This window comes from Pseudophryne corroboree, chromosome 5 (genome assembly GCF_028390025.1).
Source record: "Pseudophryne corroboree isolate aPseCor3 chromosome 5, aPseCor3.hap2, whole genome shotgun sequence".
NCBI classification, from domain to species: domain Eukaryota; kingdom Metazoa; phylum Chordata; class Amphibia; order Anura; family Myobatrachidae; genus Pseudophryne; species Pseudophryne corroboree.
This window is the reverse complement of record NC_086448.1, coordinates 512728410-512751933: the sequence shown is the minus strand read 5'-3', so window position 1 is coordinate 512751933 and position 23524 is coordinate 512728410. Positions and strand designations below refer to the sequence as shown.

Genomic DNA, 23524 nt, shown 5'->3' with positions numbered 1-23524 from the left:
GGAAAACAACAAAATCAGGCCTATACACACACACACACACACACACTACAATGCAACACAATACACCATCAAAAGACTTGTTAGTAAATGTGCGGTTTTTGTTCCGGCACTTAGAGGCAATAAGGGTTGTAACACACGCGCCGGATTCTCCCGGATGGCAAAAAGCCGGACAAACTTTGTCCGGCTTTTTGCCATCTGGGAGAAACCGTCAGAGTCTCTCACATAGGACGGCTTTGAGCCGTGTGTAATGCTGTGCGCATGCGCAGCATTAGACACGGCTTGGAAAAAAACCGTTGTGTGTGAAAGCTCCCCTTCACACACACGGTTCACTGGCTGCAAAGACGGCGCGGGGCCGGCCCGACAGCCGGACCTTCCAGTGGATAGTTCCGGCTGCAACCCGGCAGCCGGGCCAGTGTGTAAGGACACTACACCTCACACTGGTCATTACAATGCCGGCATGGGAAAAAGACATCCGGCTTTTTCCCGGCCGGCAAAAGCCGGCTTGTGTGTTTTAGCCCTAAGGGGTGATTTAGGATGATTTTCTAAATCGTACAAAATAATTTCTTAGTAAACTGCACCCTAAGTACTATTTCACACACTCAGGTTTTGTCCAGACTGCAAAAAGACGGACAAAAGTTGTCCATTTATTTTACCGGCTGGCAAAGCCTTTCACACACAACGACTTTCAGCCGTGCTTACTGCTGTGCGCAGCAGAAGAAAAAAGTTGTTGTGTGTGAAAGCTCTCATTCACACACATTCTAGACTGCCATCAGGGTGGGCATGGCCACGGCACGGCAGCCGACCTTTCAGTGGATATTTCCGGCTGCAACCCAGCAGCTGGGCCGGGGTGGTGCTGTGAGAAAGGAGCAGTGTGTTTTCATATATAACTGAAAACACCGCAAGGCAAAAAGCCGTTCAACTTTTTGCCGGCCGCTGAAAATCGGCTAGTGTGAAACAGCCCTAAGAGGGTTATTCCAGGGCCATCTTAACAGCAGTGTAGGTCCCTGGGCACAGCAATGCACTGGGCCCCCTACCCACCCTCCAGCAGTAGGGATGTGGGGTGCTATCAGCGGCAGCTTTGATGTCCCGCGGGCGGTGGGGGGTGTTCTATCTTCCGCTCAGCATGTAGGACTTTGAGCAGTATTTTCTGCTAATTACTCCTTTACGGCACAGATGGGGCTAAACTGTAGAAGGGGGCATTGGGCTGAATTAAGAAGCCCTGGTACATGACTTCTGGGGTGGTAGGGGAGTGTTTAATATGTAGGGGAGTGGTGGATAGTGGAGTGGGCTTAATATTTAGCATTTTCCAGTGGGAGGGCAGCTTGCTTGACTGCAGATATCTCAAGTTCCTGAAAATATATTTCTTAGCTTTGAATGGGATAAAAAACTAGAGAGTCCCACCTTTCAGAAGGTTCTGGGGACACCTTTCAGGAGGTACTGGGGACACCTTTCAGGAGGTACTGGGGACACCTTTCAGGAGGTACTGGGGACTTGGGGATCAGAGTTCAGGAGCCAGGGCAATTCACCAATGAAAATCTAAAACTGCATATTAGGCATGTGGAGCTGGAGCAGGGACCAGCTGCTGGAAGGCTGATATCTATGGTTCTGGGCATAGTAGAGACAAGCTGCCAAAGTCCACCAAAAGCGGAGAGTCCCAGCTTTTGGAGTTTACTCTCATAAAAACTATAGGTCAGACAGAACTCGAGATAGCTGGCTGGGAAGAGCAATTAACAGGCTTGGATGGGGACCACTGCTTTCAAGTCAGATATCTCCGGTTTGCCAGGGCCGATTTTCAAAAATCTGGTACCCCTGGAAAGAGGGGACCCTCAGCTATCAGCCTAGGGCCCTTAAACTCCTGGGGCCCTTGGGCAAGAGCCCATTGAGCCCATACGAAAAGACGGCCCGGGGTTATTCAGGTTTGTTAGCAAACAAAAAAAGTTAGCAATTGAGCAAAACCGTGGGCCCAATTCAGACCTGATTGCTGCCGTGTTTTCGCACAGCGGGCGATTATCGAACTGCTGTGCATGCGTATGCACTGCAATGCGCAGGTGCGACGCCAAACAACGATAGGATGGTGTGATTGAAATTTCGATGCACGGCCGTTCGCACAGTGATTGACAGGAAGAGGATGTTTGTGGTTTGTAACTGGCCGTTTTCAGGGAGTGTCTGGAAAAATTCGGGCGTTCCCAAGCGTTCTCAGGGCGGGTGTGTGACGTGAGCTCCGGCCCCAATCGGTCTAATTTCATTGCACTGGAGGAGTAAGTATTGAGCTATGCGCAGACTGCACAGAATGGGAAAAACATTCCATGGTGAGTGTTTTGCAGCCGTCCACTGACTGGGGGGAATTTTCGCACGGCGTACACATGCAAATTTTCACTCCCCCTGGCTGGCTACTATCTGATCGCAGGACAGTGTAATTTGCAGCACAGCAATCAGGTCTGAATCGGGCCCCATGTTGCACTGCAGGTGGGGCAGATGTAACGTGCACAGTGATTTTGATTTGGGTGGGTTATATTGTATTGCAAGGTAAATACTGTCTGCTTAATTTATACACTGCAATTTAGATTTCAGTTTGAACACACCCCACCCAAATCTAACTCTCTCTGCACATGTTACATCTGCCCCATTTGCAATGCAACATGGTTTTGCCCAATTGCTAACTTGTTTGGTGTGCTAACAAACCTGAATAAGGAACAAAATGCCTTTCAAATTTCCATACCCCCACTTTGCCCACTGATAGAAACTTCAATTTATAGAATAAAAATATATAGAAAGGTTGTTTCAAACTTGAGAAGGATTTATCAACTCACTGCCTCAGTCTTTGGAAATAGAGCTGCACAAATGTTTTTAGAAATCAGAATGATACGAAACAAGAATCTTCATGACATCATGACAGATTAGGTTGGAGTTATAAAGTAGTATGTGAAGAAAATGTGCTCTGTTAGAGAATAAAAACAACCCACACTTGAAAAAAATGAGTATACTGTATATCAGAGGTTCCCAAACGCGGTCCTCACGGCACCCCAACGGTCCTAGTTTTAAATGTATCCATGGTTGGCCACAGGTGACTTAATTAGCACCTTAGTGAATTTGATTTAACCATCTGTGCTGAGCCATGGATATACCTAAAACCTGGACTGTTGGGGAGCCTTGAGGACCGCATTTGGGAACCTCTGCTGTATATCGATTGATACATGTATGTTAAATTGGGGTGTGGATCATTGGGTCGACAGTCACTAGGTCGACCACTTTTGGTCGACAGTGACTAGGTAGACACCTGGAATAGGTCGACATGGGAAAGGGTCGACATGAGTTTTGTTTTTTCTTCTCTTTTTTTTTTTACATAGTGTCGTTTTCTTCATAAAGTGACTGGAAACCCCAATTTGTGCACCGTGTCCTCTTGCATGGCTTGCTTCACTCGCCATGCTTCGGGCAAGCTGCGCCCGGCACAGGTTACTGTTCCCAGTCGTAGCCAACATGAATCATAAAGTATGTAAAAGTAAAAAAACAAAAACAAAACTCATGTCGACTTTTTTCCATTTTGACCTTGTCGATGTCGACCTAGTGACCATGTCGACCAATAGTGGTCAACCTAATGTGTCGACCTAAGTACTGTCGACCTAAAGACCGGATACCGTTAAATTGTTTTATGCAAAACCTTTTATATGTATAATGGAACTTTTTTATGTTTTTTTTTTTTTTTTTTTGCTGAAATTAATAGATTTATAAAAAAATATATTTGGTAATATGTTTTCTTTTAAATTCTGCCAGAAAAACGGTCCTTGAAGGTTTAAGTTGTTCAATAAAAAGTACAATTATACTTCAGCTTAATATGTACAGTACCCACATCTAGATGTGGTCATTGCCCTTTTAAAATTTAAGCAGTAATGCCCCTTTAAAACTTGTTGTCGGGTGTCAGATTCCAGGAAGAGAGGACTAACATTACAAGCACACTGGAAAGACTTTGAGAGGTAACAATAATTAAGACAAACTAAAGGCTGCTTATGTGTGAACATACAGTGTTTTAATTAGATATATTGTGCACATCAGAATTCAGAATCTTGATAACTGTTTCATGCTGAGTGTGGATAGAATTTGCTTCAAAGTTTTACAAATGTGTTATGTGCTCTTGTAGTCAAATGGTCAGTAAAGCTGATTTTCATTACACAATATGTGCCACTGGTGCACTATTACAGATTCTTTACAGATTCCAACATGTTTATCCAGTCTGCAAACTAAAACTGTGTACTCCTATTATTATTGTTTTTTTACTGTATATCTGCGATAGATAGATGGATGTTTATAAAATAAACTCACCCTAAAGCTATTAAAAGTAGGCAGTTTACATATTAGACATTAATAATCACTGTGTGAATAGCAGCACATTTCCAACCTGGTTTTGCCTTTTAAATTATTGGTGCTTTAAATCTGCAGGCTAAATTTGCAGGCAACATATTGGCCATGGAATACCGTCAGAATTCAGGGGCAGATTTATTAAGCTCGTTGAAGTGATAAAGTGGAAGGTGATAAAGCACCAGCCAATCAGATCCTAACTGCCATGTCACAGGCTGGGTTTGAAAAATGACAGTTAGGAGCTGACTGGCTGGTCCTTTATCACCTTCCACTTTATCACTTCACCAAGCTTAATAAATCTGCCCCTCAATGAGCTATTTCATCTGATAAAACACTTTTGGTAACACAAATAATTTACTGAAAGCTCTTCTGAATTTCTAAAATCAGACAAGGTGCAGAAAAGTCCAATGTCAAAGTCAAGTAGTACAGCTGAGATTGCTCCTTAACGGGTATACACCTAAACCACCATTAACTTAATTTCTCTAACGTCCTAAGTGGATGCTGGGAACTCCGTAAGGACCATGGGGAATAGCGGCTCCGCAGGAGACTGGGCACAACTAAAGAAAGCTTTAGGACTACCTGGTGTGCACTGGCTCCTCCCTCTATGACCCTCCTCCAGACCTCAGTTAGAATTTTGTGCCCGGCCGAGCTGGATGCACACTAGGGGCTCTCCTGAGCTATTAGAAAGAAAGTAATATTTAGGTTTTTTATTTTCAGTGAGATCTGCTGGCAACAGACTCACTGCTACGAGGGACCTAGGGGAGAGAAGCGAACCTACCTGCTTGCAGCTAGCTTGGGCTTCTAGGCTACTGGACACCATTAGCTCCAGAGGGATCGAACACAGGCCCAGCCTCGGTCGTCCGGTCCCGGAGCCGCGCCGCCGTCCCCCTAGCAGAGCCAGAAGCAAGAAGACGTTCCTGGAAATCGGCGGCAGAAGACTTCGGTCTTCATTAAGGTAGCGCACAGCACTGCAGCTGTGCGCCATTGCTCCCCAGGCACACCACATACTCCGGTCACTGATGGGTGCAGGGCGCTGGGGCGCCCTGGGCTGCAATATAAGTACCTTACTTGGCAAATTAACACATAATATAGCCTTTAAGACTATATATGTGTAAAATCCCCTGCCTTAACTGTATCAAAAAAGCGGGAGAAGCCCGCCGGAAAAGGGGCGGGGCTATCTCCCTCAGCACACTGGCGCCATTTTCCCTCACAGCTCCGCTGGAAGGATCGCTCCCCAGACTCTCCCCTGCAGTTCCAGACTACATAGGGTAAAAAAAGAGAGGGGGGGCACTAAATTTAGGCGCAATCTGTGATATATAAGCCGCTATAAGGGGTAAAATCACTGTGTAGTGTGTATCCCTGTTTTATATAGCGCTCTGTTGTGTGCTGGCATACTCTCTCTCTGTCTCCCCAAAGGGCTTTGTGGGGTCCTATCCTCAGTCAGAGCATTCCCTGTGTGTGTGCGGTGTCGGTACGGCTGTGTCGACATGCTTGATGAGGAGGCTTATGTGGAGGCGGAGCAGGTGACGATAAATGTGATGTCACCCCCTGCGGGGTCGACACCTGAGTGGATGGATATGTGGAAGGAATTACGCGACAGTGTCAACTCCTTACATAAAAGGTTTGACGACATATCAGATGTGGGACAGCCGGCTTCTCAGCCCGTGCCTGCCTAGACGTCTCAAAAGCCATCAGGGGCTCTAAAACGCCCGCTACCTCAGATGGCAGACACGGATGTCGACACAGATACTGACTTCAGTGTCGACGATGATGAGACTAGTGTACATTCCAATAGAGCCACACGTTACATGATTACGGCAATGAAAAATGTGTTGCACATTTCTGATATTACCCCAGGTACCACAAAAAAGGGTATTATGTTTGGGGAGAAAAAACTACCAGTGGTTTTTCCCCCTTCTGATGAATTAAATGAAGTGTGTGAAGAAGCGTGGGCTTCCCCCGATAAGAAACTAGTAATTTCTAAAAAGTTACTAATGGCGTACCCTTTCCCGCCAGAGGATAGGTCACGTTGGGAGACATCCCCTAGGGTAGATAAAGCGCTCACACGCCTGTCAAAGAAGGTGGCACTACCGTCTCTGGACACAGCCGCCCTAAAGGAGCCTGCTGATAGGAAGCAGGAGGCTATCCTGAAGTCTGTTTATACACACTCAGGTATTATACTGAGACCAGCTATTGCTTCAGCATGGATGTGCAGTGCTGCAGCTGCGTGGTCCGATTCCCTGTCAGAAAATATTGATACCTTAGACAGGGACACTATTTTGCTAACCATAGAGCATATTAAAGATGCAGTCTTATACATGAGAGATGCACAGAGGGATATTTGCCGGCTGGCATCTAAAATAAGTGCAATGTCCATTTCTGCCAGGAGGGGTTCATGGACTCGGCAGTGGACAGGGGATGCAGATTCTAAAAGGCACATGGAAGTTTTGCCTTACAAGGGTGAGGAGTTGTTTGGGGATGGTCTCTCGGACCTCGTTTCCACAGCGACAGCTGGGAAGTCAGCATTTTTACCCCATGTTCCCTCACAGCCAAAGAAAGCACCGTATTATCAGGTACACTCCTTTCGGCCCCAGAAAGGCAAGCGGGTTAAAGGCGCGTCCTTTCTGCCCAGAGGCAGAGGTAGAGGAAAAAAGCTGCAGCATACAGCCAGTTCCCAGGAACAAAAGCCCTCCCCCGCTTCCTCTAAGTCCACCGCATGACGCTGGGGCTCCACAGGCGGAGCCAGGTACGGTGGGGGCCCGTCTCAAGAACTTCAGCGACCAGTGGGCTCGCTCACGGGTGGATCCCTGGATTCTACAAGTAGTATCTCAGGGGTACAAGCTGGAATTCGAGACGTATCCCCCTCGCCGTTTCCTCAAATCTGCCTTGCCAACAGCTCCCCCGGACAGGGAGGCAGTGCTGGAGGCAGTTCACAAGCTGTATTCGCAGCAGGTGATGGTCAAGGTACCCCTCCTTCAACAAGGAAGGGGTTACTATTCCACAATGTTTGTGGTACCGAAACCGGACGGTTCGGTGAGACCCATTTTAAATTTGAAATCCTTGAACACATATATAAAAAGGTTCAAGATGGAATCGCTCAGGGCGGTTATTTCAAGCCTGGAGGAAGGGGATTGCATGGTATCACTGGACATCAAGGATGCTTACCTGCATGTCCCCATTTACCTTCCTCACCAGGAGTACCTCAGATTTGTGGTACAGGACTGTCATTACCAATTCCAGACGTTGCCGTTTGGTCTGTCCACGGCACCGAGGGTATTTACCAAGGTAATGGCCGAAATGATGATACTCCTTCGAAAAAAGGGAGTTTTAATTATCCCATACTTGGACGATCTCCTTATAAAGGCGAGGTCCAGGGAGCAGTTGTTGGTCGGGGTAGCACTATCTCGGGAGGTGCTACAACAGCACGGTTGGATTCTGAATATTCCAAAGTCACAGCTGGTTCCTACGACACGTCTACTGTTTCTGGGGATGGTTCTGGACACAGACCAGAAAAAGGTGTTTCTCCCGGAGGAGAAAGCCAAGGAGTTGTCGTCTCTAGTCAGAGATCTCCTGAAACCAAAACAGGTCTCGGTGCATCACTGCACGCGAGTCCTGGTAAAAATGGTAGCTTCCTACGAAGCAATTCCATTCGGCAGGTTCCATGCAAGAATCTTTCAGTGGGATCTGTTGGACAAGTGGTCCGGATCCCATCTTCAGATGCATCGGCTAAAACCCTGTCTCCAAGGACCAGGGTGTCTCTGCTGTGGTGGCTGCAGAGTGCTCATCTTCTAGAGGGCCGCAGATTTGGCATACAGGACTGGGTCATGGTGACCACGGATGCCAGCCTTCGAGGCTGGGGGGCAGTCACACAGGGAAGAAACTTCCAAGGGCTATGGTCAAGCCAGGAGATTTCCCTACACATAAATATTCTGGAACTAAGGGCCATCTACAATGCCCTAAGTCAGGCAAGACCCCTGCTTCAAAACCAGCCGGTACTGATCCAGTCAGACAACATCACGGCGGTGGCCCATGTAAACCGACAGGGCGGCACGAGACGCAGGACGGCGATGGCAGAAGCCACAAGGATTCTCCGATGGGCGGAAAATCACGTGTTAGCACTGTCAGCAGTGTTCATTCCGGGAGTGGACAACTGGGAAGCAGACTTCCTCAGAAGGCACGACCTCCACCCGGGAGAGTGGGGACTTCATCCAGAAGTCTTTCAGCTGATTGTAAATCGCTGGGAACGGCCACAGGTGGACATGATGGCGTCCCGGCTCAACAAAAAGCTAGAAAGATATTGCGCCAGGTCGAGAGACCCTCAGGCAATAGCTGTGGACGCTCTAGTGACACCGTGGGTGTACCAGTCGGTTTATGTGTTCCCTCCTCTTCCTCTCATACCAAAGGTACTGAGGATAATAAGACGAAGAGGAGTAAGAACTATACTCATTGTTCCGGATTGGCCAAGAAGAGCTTGGTACCCAGAACTTCAAGAAATGAGATCAGAGGACCCATGGCCTCTGCCGCTCAGACAGGACCTGCTGCAGCAGGGGCCCTGTCTGTTCCAAGACTTACCGCGGCTGCGTTTGACGGCATGGCGGTTGAACGCCGGATCCTGAAGGAAAAGGGCATTCCGGAGGAAGTCATCCCTACGCTGATTAAAGCTAGGAAAGAAGTGACCGCAAACCATTATCACCGCATATGGCGAAAATATGTTGCGTGGTGTGAGGCCAGGAAGGCCCCAACGGAGGAATTTCAGATGGGCCGTTTTCTGCACTTCCTACAGTCAGGGGTGACTATGGGCCTAAAATTGGGTTCCATTAAGGTCCAGATTTCGGCTCTATCGATTTTCTTCCAGAAAGAACTGGCTTCACTACCTGAAGTTCAGACATTTGTTAAGGGAGTGCTGCATATTCAGCCCCCTTTTGTGCCCCCAGTGGCACCTTGGGATCTCAACGTGGTGTTGAATTTCCTAAAGTCACATTGGTTTGAACCACTTAAAACCGTGGATTTAAAATATCTCACGTGGAAAGTGGTCATGCTGTTGGCCTTTGCTTCGGCCAGGCGTGTGTCAGAATTGGCGGCTTTATCATGTAAAAGCCCTTATCTGATTTTCCATATGGATAGGGCGGAATTGAGGACTCGTCCCCAATTTCTCCCAAAGGTGGTTTCAGCTTTTCATTTGAACCAGCCTATTGTGGTGCCTGCGGCTACTCGTGACTTGGAGGATTCCAAGTTGCTGGACGTAGTCCGGGCCCTAAAAATCTATGTTTCCAGGACAGCTGGAGTCAGAAAGACTGACTCGCTATTTATCCTGCATGCACCCAACAAGTTGGGTGCGCCTGCTTCAAAGCAGACTATTGCTCGCTGGATCTATAGCACGATTCAACTTGCACATTCTGCGGCTGGACTGCCGCATCCTAAATCTGTAAAAGCCCATTCCACGAGGAAGGTGGGCTCTTCTTGGGCGGCTGCCCGAGGGGTCTCGGCTTTACAACTTTGCCGAGCAGCTACTTGGTCGGGGTCAAACACATTTGCTAAATTCTACAAGTTTGATACCCTGGCTGAGGAGGACCTAGAGTTCGCTCATTCGGTGCTGCAGAGTCATCCGCACTCTCCCGCCCGTTTGGGAGCTAACAAAGCTAAATATTTATCTTATTAAAAACACGTTAAAGGTTAAAGAACACAGTACGCAATTGGCGCAAAAAGTACCGCAAGGGTACTCCCTTAACTATACCTTAAGGAATGTACTTATACTGTAAACCTCTGTGTAGTGGTAGAGTGTAAATGCAACACAGTGTAACCTTATTAACTTCAAAGCTGTTTGAGCGTCACCGACGCTCTGAGAGTACTTAACACTATAAGAAATACACAGATACCTGGGCTTAGGGTCTAACGCCTTATATATATATTATGGATGGTATGCTTGCAAAAGAATAATACAATACAATTATACACTACCAATATAACACAGAATATCTAACCAAGTTAACTACACAGGAAATACAATACAATACAATTTACGTTTAAGGGAAAATGAGGGAGAAAGAGAGAGGGAGAGAGAATGGCTAACAATAACAATAAGACAATATGGTTGCAGAGAAGCTTACACATGTGAGGAACAATCGCTGCGCAGTTAGTCAATGCTGATGAAATACTTGAGCTTACTCATACTGGCTGTCCCTATATACACAACCCTACAATACCGCATGGGACAGACGCTAGACTCCATTTTGGGAAAACTCCACTTGATTCCAAAGACTACACCACATGGTTGAAAGGGGGAGGGGAAAATACCCGGCAGCAGCCATTTTAGATTTGCAGGTCCAAACACATGGCACTCTCTGCTACACCACAATCACATAGCAGAAGACACAAGACTCCATTTTATTCCAAAATGTCCAAGCCTCAGAACAATGCATATGTTCTGATTTTACAATTCCAAACCATCTAAATCACCTTTCACAATTTCAATCCAACTTCCTAGAACCATCTTATTCACTTTCGCATTCCAAACAACTTCCTAGAACCATCTTATTCACTTTCACATTCCAAACAACTTCCTAGAACCATCTTATTCACTTTCACATTCCAAACAACTTCAGTATCTCAATAACCAGAGCATATTCATCACAAGACCAGATCACAATGTAACCACACATCTCAGCCCGCCACTGCCACAAGCACATGCCCAAACGCAACTGCATGGTGGTATTTATGATTAACAAGATATATATTATAACTAACCAGTACAATCTATTTTAAATCACCATAGGCAAACAAATACCACAAATGCTATGCTACAGGTTGTCTAATGTCCCAGCTACCATCACAGATTCCCAGATCTATCACACAAACACCCAACAATCACACAACCAAGTTACAATATCCTATTTAAACCAGAAAGCAATCTGTCTATATTTCCTTATCTAGCCATGTGAATTCAATACTTAGTCCTTTGGTGCCTGGTGATGATCCAGCCATGCTTCTGAGTGCTTTGTTCTGAGTGTAGCTTCATTACATCTGTTCTCTGAGGCCACCAGCAAAACTGACCCCCAACCCCCCCAGACAGGAACTATCCTCCTGTGTGTCTGTTCCTAGGGGAGGGGTCTCTCTCTCTCCTTTGTATATGTTAATCAGGTTCAGCCCTGAAAATCTTAGTAAAAGGTTGGCTTGATCATCCATTGTTCTCAACAAAGTGATCTTAGCTTTTATACATATAATCATATCTATCCGCTGCAATGTCCCACAACTTCACAACCAGCATCAAACTAACCCACACATCATTCTGCTTGCTTCAATACCAAACATGATGGGCGCACCTGGTTCTGTTCAGATAATACATATTCATGACATCAATTCATCAGCCAATTCTAAATCTCCATGATGTCTGGTGCTTGACATTATTATAACCATGTACTGTATGAAACAAGCGCCGAATCCATCTCCGTGCCATGTCCGAGCAAATGCGTGTGTTTCCATATATTGCTGTGCTCGCTGCGCATATTTGCAAGTATAGCGACTTAAATGTGTGTGTGGTTTGTATGTTCTCTCTATGTAATATTTTTGACTTTGACAGTCCACCCTTTGGCAGTCACCAATAACTGCCACTTCCTAAAACATTTCAAAAAGAGAAAAATATATGTCATATGTAAATACATTTCTATGATTGGGTAAGGGAGGAGAGAAGAAGGTGGGAAAAAGGTATGACCTAGTGAGATAGCAGAAGTATGTATGTATGAATCCATGTTTGGGGGGTCATGTATCATCGTGCCGTACGTGTTTTAAATCAAGCTTCGAGGTATTGCGAAGTATACATTTGAATTCCTTCTTATCCCGTACTAAGGGTCTGTGGATGGGCTGTCAAACTTTACCGAGCTCGTTTCGGCTTTTGGTTGCAACAAAATGGGGGAGCACATTTTAGTTGATGATACATGAATGGGGGAATATGTGATTGCTGATATCTGTGCCTGTATTCCCTATCGACTATGTGTGTCACTACCTGAGGGTTGTAGAAATGAAGATAAAGAACACTTATGGTAAATGCAGTGGTATTCTATGTCGGGTTAATGTACATTTGTCGGTTGAAGTCTTGTTCGGTGTCTGTTGGTTGCAGTCTTCTTTGTGCTTTTGCCCATAAGGTGCGAGCAAAAGCTTATGTCAATGTCCATAGATTTACAAAAGTGTTGGGCTGGCGTAATTTTAAAATTTCTAGGGAAACTGGGGATCTATGGCATTGTTCATCAAAAATCTGTGTATAAGGTTGTCAAAACTTCTTCTTTAATCCATCTGTTGTCTGTATATCGGCTCATCAAATTCCTCGTCCAAGTGGGTCTTTTTACCTTGGAGGAAAACGGAAAAACAGGTGAAAGAAACGGACCGTATAATCGCATTTTCATCACATCATTGTTTCTACAGTTGGGTCATAAATCAAATCCATTGAAATTACAGTTTCCTCACTCCTTAGACTCATTACCTCAGGTAGTACTTTTCCAATATAACACAATCCTTCAGAGTTTGGGGCAAGCCGCTCATACGCCTTTCTCCCGCATATGAAATATGCATCATCGGGGAGAACATATGGGACGGAATATGTCATAACCATATTACAAACCTTCCATGTGAAATCTCCTAACCCTAATTCTCCCATCTGTTTAGTACACGTATCAGGTTGTACGATATGTGCACAGTATCCTGGTGATACCTCTCCAACTCTCGTAATCCTGTTTCCTAAGGTATACCTATATCGGAAATATTTTCCACTATCGGCTATGTGGCGTATGAGCTCTGTATCTGTAGGCATTGTATCTGCTCTATGCGAAAAGGTCATGGTTTGGTTACTCCATGACACTTCCCAATTTCCCGGCTTTCGGGGATTGGAGATGTTAAAACATAATAGGGACCTATCCACATGATATTGGTGGAGCTTCAAACTAGGAGGGCTGTAGATATTAAACCTCCTGTCCACCGGTCTCCCACCCTTTAGCTCAAGTACCTCCCCTACCGTTAAAGGAAATGGTACTAGCCCTGATTTGCTATGACCTTGAGGCACTTGAGAGCATACCCAACAATCTGTTTTATTCAACACACTACCCACTAAAGAGTGATAGTCACTCAAGGGATGCCGGTCCATATGGATATTAAAACTGGATTGGCATTTCTTAATGCACCCATCCTCAATGACATTGTTACAGAGCCTACAGATACAGTTTTCTTCAGCTAACAATCCTTAAAAGAAAATGTTTACAGATAACATGGCTGCTGGATCGTTTCCGGTACTCGCCTTTGCTTGGTGATTGGGTTGTTATTGGAAATTTACACCTCCATCTTTATCATCAGGACCTTTCTGGATCCTTTCTCGACCTCACTGATACTCTCACCGAAACAGACTGCTCTGGTTAACATCATGGTCAACAGGAAAATCCATATCACAGTCTCTTGGGGCAAGTCCATCTTACAGGAGGAGAAAAGAAGAAATTTGTAATGGGGTACAGAAAATCAGTTTGAGGGGGAAGAGAGACTTGTTACGATAATAAGTTCTCTAGTCTTTGTTGTTCTTCTTGTTCTGCTGTCTTCTCAAAGGTGCTGTCTCTCAGTCTTCCAAACGAACATTCTGGTGATGCAATATTCCCTCCAAACCAGCGATCTTTCTGTAAGGAGCAAAAAAAAAAAAATCCTGCATCACCATTTGTCTAACTGAGGGGTGACATACCATCTTTAAAACATGAAAACATGAGTGAGAAGAGAGAGGAAACAAAAAAAACAACAGAGAGAGAGAACACTTCATATGTATATGTATATTACATAAATCAACAATAACCAACAATAGGAAAAGAGAAAAAACATTTTTTTTCAAACATTTTAAAACATTGCCAGATCATCAGGCTGTCATATCTACATGTCCAATGGTTTCTTTGCGCCGTCCCTCCCTCCAGCACCATACTCCACTTTCTGTATCTGGCCAGGATACATTGATGTGGATAGGTCATGCTGGGGTTTGGTAGACTTCTGCAAAGACCAAGCGGATATGCAATGTTTGAGTTCTTACCAATAATCGTCAGAGATGGGGAGAGAGAGAGGAAAAAAAAACATTTTCCACAAATACATTTACAACGTTTCACCTGGTCATTCCTGTGTCTTCAGTGAATGACCTCCCTATTTGTTAACCGTTACCTCAGGCTTACCATCAGTCCTAATGATCACCTTTCCTGACCACATATCATGGGTGTGGCCCAAAATTCTTCCTATATGATCCCTGATTATAATTTGGTGTGTCCTAACTTTTGCTCATTTTCATGTCTAGGGGGTCTGATTTTATGTGGGCTGTTGCAGTTACTGGCATAATGCCCTTCTCTTTTGCAAAGATCACAAATCCTTGAGTTCCTCCATGTGCCAATGGCCTGGGGTTTTGGTTGATTTGATGCCTCCTCAAACGCTTGGATGCTCATCACCATCAACCGCTTTCCCTGTACCTACCTGATTCCTTGGATACCATGATTATGTCGTTGTCTAGGGAGTTGATATACCTTCTGTGAATCTTTGATCATACAGTTAGATCTTTCCTAGGATCTGGGTAATCAGACATGATTGATCTCAATTCTGTCCGGGACCAGGGATGGCGCATTGCACTGTCCTTGACGGGAATGGTTCCCTGATCGTCAGTCTTCCCATTGGGGACTGTGATCACCCTGACAGGACTAAACTCAATTACATCACCTTGTTTTGGTCTTACAATATGGGGTACATTTGTTTGTGCGTGATATAAAACATTGTACGTACCTGTGGACACGACCTCACCTGACCCTCCGTTAGGGGGTTTGATTATTGCCTTTACCAATTTGGTCGCGTCCACCTGGATGTCTTGTAGGATGGCTTCTGGAAGAGGTGCCGACATCGTTCTGGGCTCACTTTCTTGCTGATAATCCTGAGGGAAGTTTAACATGGGGTGCGACTTGCACAGGTTAACATTTGTGATTTTTTACACTTTCATTTTTATAAACATTATTACATTTGTTACTTTCGTTCTTAATACAGTTACTAAGTGCATTTTTATCATACAACATTGTGCCATTTCTCTGCAACCATAATCCTCTCCATTGCCATGTCTCTCCTCTCAAGATGAAAGTTAGGTATGTAAGTTACATTTCTTTGCATTTCACTTTCCTGTAGCCATAACTGCAAACAATCATCATGTTTAACTCGTTTCCAGGATTTTATGAGACAGATCCTCCGCCTTAAATTATGCAACACCTCTGAGTCAAAACTACCTATCCCAGGAAATGGTGCTTTATCCCCCGCAGTCATTCGTGTCCATTCATCACAAAAGGTCTCAGTGTGGGGACCATACTTCCCCCACATTACTAACCGAGCAGACCCTCGGGGTCTGCAAGCCTCTGCAGTCTGAACCCTGACTGCTGAACGTCCCTGTGTTGTGCACTTGGCTGCCATTGTGGACCTCTTTTAACACAGAAAAAACTTCCTAAAATGCACCAAACACAGAAGTCTACGGTGGGAGTTTTCCAAGCTCTTCCACCAGCTTCTTCTGCTCCGGGTATCTCCGGTCCGCCTTCTAGCAGACACGTGTAGCCGTTGCAGGCCCTATCTCTAGAGATTTTACCAGTGAAAATTCTCTTCCTTTTTTTTTTTTCTTTACACAAATCACGCTTGCATGTGCTTCCCACAACACGTATGAGGGCAATTTACCTCGTATCACGTTGCGTTATTGGTCACACCTACAACCGTGCGGTCCAATCGTACCCCTTATAGACACTTGTTGCCCATAAATGGTAGGATCATTGGAGTCTCCCTACTGTGCTCCAAAACAGCCAGAGCGTAATACAACGAAAACTTTATCACACTCTGTTGCACGTTTTCACTCAGACCGTGCTCATCACGTTCCACTAAAGATCACACAGATCACAAAGTCCACAAAGCGGAATTCAATACCGTTTTATCACATAGATCACAAAGTCCACAAAGCGGAATTCAATACCGTTTTATCACATAGATCACAAAGTCCACAAAGCGGGATTCAATACACTCATACCGTTTTCAACCCACTATCATTCTTATAGTTTTCTGATCAGAAAAATCATTTCCCGTAGTCTGATAGCTCTCCCCAGAGGCGTTACAGTAAAGTAAGGTATTTAAACTAAGTTTTGGAAACTGAAATCAATTTGTGCTATGATCACGTGGCTATACTATACCGCCCCCACTAGAACAATGCTATTGTGCGATTTGAGTTTTGGTGGGCGTACCCAGACGCTCCGTTGCGTAATATACGCTGCGTGCGTCGGCCTTTGTGTTGCGTTCGCGAGTCTCAGTCTTTTGTTAGAGACACGTGTACGCTGGCCACAAAAATACAATTAGCACGTTTATCAATGTAGATGATCTTTAACTGTAATCATCTACCAAGCACCACACAGGTCTTTCCTTGTATCTCAGGTAAAGCTGTGCGTGTGTCTTACAATTTACCCCTTAATGTATTACTTTTACACTTTAACTATTTAAATAGCGACAAATCTCTCTTAGCACGTTTATCAATTCAAATGGCAAACAGGAAGGTGAGATATGTGAAAGTACACAGATGAAAATGCAATTCTAAATTTAATCTAATAACATACATTGATGTAAGCACACGCATATAGATTTTACATATAAGTACCAATCACTATTACTTATGATTGACTATGATATAGATTAAATAAATGCATTAAAAAAACTAATTAAATGATGATTTCTTTTTGACAATGGGTGGCTGATTATTTCCTGAGTCAACTGAAAATCAGCCGTTCAAAAAAAAAATATTGACCTTCCCAAAATGGCCGCTCCTCCCCCTTCCACCTCCATGAGGGTCACACAAAATGGTGGACAGACCATGCGGCCTCTCCTGCCATAAAGAAAATCACCATGCTAGCTCCCAAAGTAACTTTTAAATGTACTTTTAAACCTACTTAAACAGATAAACAATCTAATCTTAATCAAACACGATATGATCCATTTGAACCTGGTTTTGCGACAATAAAAATACATTTTAGCATCTTAAATATTATGAGAAATGCCTTGTCCCTTAAAATTTCCTATCAGCGTCTTACTGATACCACAATACATTAACGTGGATGTTTTTTTTTTTTTCTTTCAGCATTTTGCGAGATGTCCATCATTAGCCGGTCAATTACAGCCGCGTTTGTAATGTACAGTGCATCATTAAGATCGTGATATCGCGGACCAGAGCCCCCATCTAACAAAGCTAAATATTTATCTTATTAAAAACACGTTAAAGGTTAAAGAACACAGTACGCAATTGGCGCAAAAAGTACCGCAAGGGTACTCCCTTAACTATACCTTAAGGAATGTACTTATACTGTAAACCTCTGTGTAGTGGTAGAGTGTAAATGCAACACAGTGTAACCTTATTAACTTCAAAGCTGTTTGAGCGTCACCGACGCTCTGAGAGTACTTAACACTATAAGAAATACACAGATACCTGGGCTTAGGGTCTAACGCCTTATATATATATTATGGATGGTATGCTTGCAAAAGAATAATACAATACAATTATACACTACCAATATAACATAGAATATCTAACCAAGTTAACTACACAGGAAATACAATACAATACAATTTACGTTTAAGGGAAAATGAGGGAGAAAGAGAGAGGGAGAGAGAATGGCTAACAATAACAATAAGACAATATGGTTGCAGAGAAGCTTACACATGTGAGGAACAATCGCTGCGCAGTTAGTCAATGCTGATGAAATACTTGAGCTTACTCATACTGGCTGTCCCTATATACACAACCCTACAATACCGCATGGGACAGAAGCTAGACTCCATTTTGGGAAAACTCCACTTGATTCCAAAGACTACACCACATGGTTGAAAGGGGGAGGGGAAAATACCCGGCAGCAGCCATTTTAGATTTGCAGGTCCAAACACATGGCACTCTCTGCTACACCACAATCACATAGCAGAAGGCAGAAGACACAAGACTCCATTTTATTCCAAAATGTCCAAGCCTCAGAACAATGCATATGTTCTGATTTTACAATTCCAAACCATCTAAATCACCTTTCACAATTTCAATCCAACTTCCTAGAACCATCTTATTCACTTTCACATTCCAAACAACTTCCTAGAACCATCTTATTCACTTTCACATTCCAAACAACTTCCTAGAACCATCTTATTCACTTTCACATTCCAAACAACTTCAGTATCTCAATAACCAGAGCATATTCATCACAAGACCAGATCACAATGTAACCACACATTTCAGCCCGCCACTGCCACAAGCACATGCCCAAACGCAACTGCATGGTGGTATTTATGATTAACAAGATATATATTATAACTAACCAGTACAATCTATTTTAAATCACCATAGGCAAACAAATACCACAAATGCTATGCTACAGGTTGTCTAATGTCCCAGCTACCATCACAGATTCCCAGATCTATCACACAAACACCCAACAATCACACAACCAAGTTACAATATCCTATTTAAACCAGAAAGCAATCTGTCTATATTTCCTTATCTAGCCATGTGAATTCAATACTTAGTCCTTTGGTGCCTGGTGATGATCCAGCCATGCTTCTGAGTGCTTTGTTCTGAGTGTAGCTTCATTACATCTGTTCTCTGAGGCCACCAGCAAAACTGACCCCCAACCCCCCCAGACAGGAACTATCCTCCTGTGTGTCTGTTCCTAGGGGAGGGGTCTCTCTCTCTCCTTTGTATATGTTAATCAGGTTCAGCCCTGAAAATCTTAGTAAAAGGTTGGCTTGATCATCCATTGTTCTCAACAAAGTGATCTTAGCTTTTATACATATAATCATATCTATCCGCTGCAATGTCCCACAACTTCACAACCAGCATCAAACTAACCCACACATCATTCTGCTTGCTTCAATACCAAACATGATGGGCGCACCTGGTTCTGTTCAGATAATACATATTCATGACATCAATTCATCAGCCAATTCTAAATCTCCATGATGTCTGGTGCTTGACATTATTATAACCATGTACTGTATGAAACAAGCGCCGAATCCATCTCCGTGCCATGTCCGAGCAAATGCGTGTGTTTCCATATATTGCTGTGCTCGCTGCGCATATTTGCAAGTATAGCGACTTAAATGTGTGTGTGGTTTGTATGTTCTCTCTATGTAATATTTTTGACTTTGACAGAGCTTTGGTATAATCCCAATGGTCCTTACGGAGTTCCCAGCATCCACTTAGGACGTTAGAGAAAATAAGATTTTACTCACCGGTAAATCTATTTCTCCTAGTCCGTAGTGGATGCTGGGCGCCCGTCCCAAGTGCGGATTGTCTGCAATACTTGTATATAGTTATTGGTTAACTAAAGGGTTATTGTTGAGCCATCTGTTGAGAGGCTCAGTTATATTTCATGCTGTTAACTGGGTATAGTATCACGAGTTATACGGTGTGATTGGTGTGGCTGGTATGAGTCTTACCCGGGATTCCAAATCCTTTCATTATTGTGTCAGCTCTTCCGGGCACAGTATCCTAACTGAGGTCTGGAGGAGGGTCATAGAGGGAGGAGCCAGTGCACACCAGGTAGTCCTAAAGCTTTCTTTAGTTGTGCCCAGTCTCCTGCGGAGCTGCTATTCCCCATGGTCCTTACGGAGTTCCCAGCATCCACTACGGACTATGAGAAATAGATTTACCGGTGAGTAAAATCTTATTTTTCAGAATTATTTTAAATCCTTAAACCTAAATGTTACTATATTAGAAAACCGGAGTGTGGCTTCCAAACAATGTTTGAATAAACCAATGTAGTCATTTATTTTGTTATTTTGCTAAATTGAATTTGATATAGTGGTTTGGTAACAATGATGTTAAGCTGTTGTGGTATGCAGTTAGTTTGTTGACATTCAGAACGTTAGCATGGTCTGAACGTTGACATATCCAAAATGTTGACATTGTGAATATCAACAGAATATTGACATTATGAATGTCGACAGTCAGAATTAAGACAAACAATTATAGTGTTATGTTATTGTCAACATCCTGATCAATATGCTGTCGACATACTGAATGTTGACAAAATATACCACTATTCTGTTGCAATACTACACAATAAATACTACACAATACTACACAATAAAAATATTGTGTTGACAAAATATACCACTATTCTGTTGCAATACTACACAATAAAAAATACAGAAATATTAAGTTGCTCCATGCACCAGGCCACACACACACTACTGAGCCTCATTTTGACTTGTTTTAAGGACATTACATCAAAGTTGGATCAGCCTGTAGTGTGTTTTTCCACTTTAATTTTGAGGGTGACTCCAAATCCAGACCTCCATGGGTTAATAAATTTGATTTCCATTGATAATTTTTGTGTGATTTTGTTGTCAGCACATTCAACTATGTAAAGAACAAAGTATTTAATAAAATAAAGGGAACACTTAAACAACACAATGTAACTCCAAGTCAATCACACTTCTGTGAAATCAAACTGTCCACTTAGGAAGCAACACTGATTGACAATCAATTTCACATTCTGTTGTGCAAATGGAATAGACAACAGGTGGAAATTATAGGCAATTAGCAAGACACCCCCAATAAAGGAGTTGTTCTGCAGGTGGTGACCACAGACCACTTCTCAGCTCCTATGCTTTCTGGCTGATGTTTGTCTACAACCCACACAAGTGGCTCAGGTAGTGCAGCTCATCCAGGATGGCACATCAATGCGAGCTGTGGCAAGAAGGTTTGCTGTGTCTGTCAGCGTAGTGTCCAGAGCATGGAGGCGCTACCAGGAGACAGGCCAGTACATCAGGAGACGTGGAAGAGGACGTAGGAGGGCAACAAACCAGCAGCAGGACCGCTACCTCTGCCTTTGTGCAAGGTGAAACAGGAGGAGCACTGCCAGAGCCCTGCAAAATGACCTCCAGCAAGCCACAAATGTGCATGTGTCTACTCAAATTATCAGAAACAGACTCCATGAGGAGGGTATGAGGGCCCGACGTCCACAGGAGGGGGTTGGGCTTACAGCCCAACACCGTGCAGGACGTTTGGCATTTGCCAGAGAACACCAAGATTGGCAAATTTGCCACTGGTGCCCTGTGCTCTTCACAGATGAAAGCAGGTTCTCACTGAGCACATGTGACAGACGTGACAGAGTCTGGAGACGCCAAGGATAACGTTCTGCTGCCTGCAACATCCTCCAGCATGACCGGTTTGGCAGTGGGTCAGTAATGGTGTGGGGTGGCATTTCTTTTGGGGGCCGCACAGACCTCCATGTGCTCGCCAGAGCTAGCCTGACTGCCATTAGGTACCGAGATGAGATCCTCAGACCCCTTGTGAGACCATATGCTGGTGCGGTTGGCCCTGGGTTCCTCCTAATGCAAGACAGTGCTAGACCTCATGTGGCTGGAGTGTGTCAGCAGTTCCTGCAAGACGAAGGCATTGATGCTATGGACTGGCCCGCCCGTTCCCCAGACCTGAATCCGATTGAGCACATCTGGGACATCAGGTCTCGCTCCATCCACCAACGCCATGTTGCACCACAGACTGTCCAGGAGTTAGCGGATGCTTTAGTCCAGGTCTGGGAGGAGATCCCTCAGGAGACCATCCGCCACCTCATCAGGAGCATGCCCAGGCGTTGTAGGGAGGTCATACAGGCACGTGGAGGCCACACACACTACTGAGCCTCATTTTGACTTGTTTTAAGGACATTACATCAAAGTTGGATCAGCCTGTAGTGTGTTTTTCAACTTTAATATTGAGTGTGACTCCAAATCCAGACCTCCATGGGTTAATAAATTTGATTTCCATTGATAATTTTTGTGCCGTCCTGTGGCCGGGTTGCCATGGTGAACCCCGGGCGCTGGAGCGCAAGCAGCGTCGTCGTCATGACAACGCCCAGAAGCTCGTACCCGGAAGTGAGTCACCAAGGCGGACCTGCGGCTCTGGGCGCGTCTGGGAGGCGAGGACGGCGTGGACTGGCGGCGGAGGTACATAAGGGGGTAAGTTGTTTTTATGTGTTTGTTCTGGTGTTGTCTGGAAGAAGGGGCTGGTGCTCCGAAACGTTACACATGAATATTCCAGTTTTTTGCTAATTAATTACCCTGTGAGTGCCGTTCATTGCCGCCTTTGGATTTCTATATCATTGAGGATTCAGGCACCATTGAAAGTTGATCTTGAGACAATAGAGTGCTGACTGATTTGTAAGTATATATATATATATATATATATATATATATATAGGTATGTGATGGTCCGGCACTCACTGGTGAGAAGAATAACTTGGTCCGGTGCCCGTGCTGGCGCTGTCACGTGTTTGTAGTAAGGTAGATGCCCGGCACTCTGGACTCAGTGAGTAAAGTAAGTAGTAGCCTCTCCAGTGCTGTCGTCAACGTTTCAATTTATTAAATTTTCCTCAGGACATACCTATGTATGACGACAGCACTGGAGAGGTACTACTTACTTTACTCACTAAGTCCAGAGTGCCGGGCATCTACCTTAATATATATATATATATATATATATATATATATATACACACATACACTAAGGGGTATATGCAATTGCCGGCGAATCGCGGCAATTTTTCGCCCGTTTTTTAATTCGACACAATTCGACCGTCGAATTCCGGCAGGTGGGTGCCGGAATTCTACATATTCAATAAAAAACGGATTCGACAGTCCCGCTGTCGAAAAACGGCCGATTTGACGGATCTTGATTAGATTTTAAAAAAAAAATTAAAAACGGTAAAAAACCCGAAAAAAAATTGCGTGGGGTCCCCCCTCCTAAACATAACCAGCCTCGTGCTCTTTGAGCCGGTCCTGGTTGCCAAAATACGGGAAAAAAATGACAGGGGATCCCCCGTATTTTAACAACCAGCACCGGGCTCTGCGCCTGGTCCTGGTGCAAAAAATACGGGGGACAAAAAGAGTAGGGGTCCCCCGTATTTTTTGTACCAGCACCGGGCTCCACTAGCTGGACAGATAATGCCACAGCCGGGGGTCATTTTTATACAGCGCCTTGCGGCCGTGGCATTAAATATCCAACTAGTCACCCCTGGCCGGGGTACTCTGGAGGAGTGGGGACCCCTTCAATCAAGGGGTCCCCCCCAGCCACCCAAGGGCCAGGGGTGAAGCCCGAGGCTGTCCCCCCCCCCCCCCATCCAAGGGC

At 44.6% G+C, this 23524-nt stretch overlaps 1 protein-coding gene across 3 annotated transcripts in view; it reads left to right on the top strand.

Moving 5' to 3' along the window:
* The first annotated feature begins 3893 nt into the window (after nt 1-3893).
* Nucleotides 3894-23524, top strand: part of LOC134927942 (enoyl-CoA delta isomerase 2-like) — a 132459-nt gene continuing 112828 nt past the window's right edge. For 2 of the 3 annotated variants that reach the window (XM_063923074.1, XM_063923072.1), the window contains exon 1: nt 3894-3971. The gene's annotated coding sequence lies outside the window, so the exon portion shown is untranslated. The remainder of the gene's footprint in view (nt 3972-23524) is intronic. The other variant, XM_063923073.1, reaches the window with a different exon arrangement.